The sequence below is a fragment of the Gavialis gangeticus genome, unplaced genomic scaffold (assembly GCF_001723915.1).
Source record: "Gavialis gangeticus isolate Ggan-Ray unplaced genomic scaffold, GavGan_comp1, whole genome shotgun sequence".
NCBI lineage: Eukaryota > Metazoa > Chordata > Crocodylia > Gavialidae > Gavialis > Gavialis gangeticus.
The window spans coordinates 37,007,843-37,008,857 of record NW_017729026.1 but is presented as its reverse complement, the minus strand read 5'-3'; positions in this window follow the sequence as shown (position 1 = coordinate 37,008,857).

Here is a 1,015-nt window from a genome sequence, read left to right as displayed (position 1 = left end):
TGAGTTTGGGGGGAGAGAGCCAGTTTCAGATGTTAAGGCTTCTCTGTCCCCTGCCTGGCTGCTGTGTCACCTCATGGCTGGAGAGGAGAGCCCGCCTCCTTCCCCGTCCTAACTTATATAGCCCCTGTGACCTCATTCACCTGGGCCAGCGGAGGTCAGCCCCAGTTGGCTGTCAGCCAACCAATCTGAAATGCATCACCTGTTACCGGGCAGATCCCAGCTCCCCAGGTAGAAACCCCTTACCCAGGTAAGTGATGCAAGTCACGTAAGCAGAGAAAGCAGGTTTCCCCCCTCCTTCAGAAATGCAGCCAGCTCAAGTTCCCTAAAGAGACAGGCTGAGGGTGTGGTCCCCTGTGTGCTGGGCCCATCCTAATTGAATGGTCACAGCACAGAGATTTAAATCACAGTGTCACAGGGCAGAGATTTCTGGGGAGAAACCAAGGTGGCTTTCTGCCACACACACACTATACAGACCAAAAGAAATTAGTCCAGAATCAATTATCAATACCTGCACACCCAATACACATACATGGATCACTAATTTGTATACACAGGTGAGTTCTAACTTGGGTGTTATGATGTGTATGTATGTATGTGCTTGGTGTACTTGGGATACCTGGGGAAAAGTTAAGGTAAGAAAGTGGAAGTGTAGGTAGTGAAAGTTACCAGGACCAGATTAGAACTGGTAGACTAGAGAGAACTGGGCTGAAGAACTGAGGCTTGGGGGTCACTTTAGGTTAATTGACCTTAATTGATTAAAGGGTAATGCCCAAAGCCTGCAGAACAGGGGAGTGATGCCGGAGAGAAGCCAGCACAGAGGCTGGGACCAAAGCTAGAGCTACTGGGGAGCCAAAAGGTAAGTGGGGAGAGGGAAACTAGGACAGAGGGTGCTGGGGAGCACTACCCCTGTTTGCCATAGGGGTGGGGGTGGAGCTGATACTGCTGGAGTTGGGGCAGGGGAAGCCTCTTGCTTGTTCCTGAAGAGGGTTGGCATGCTGTCAGCCCGGGGGGAGGG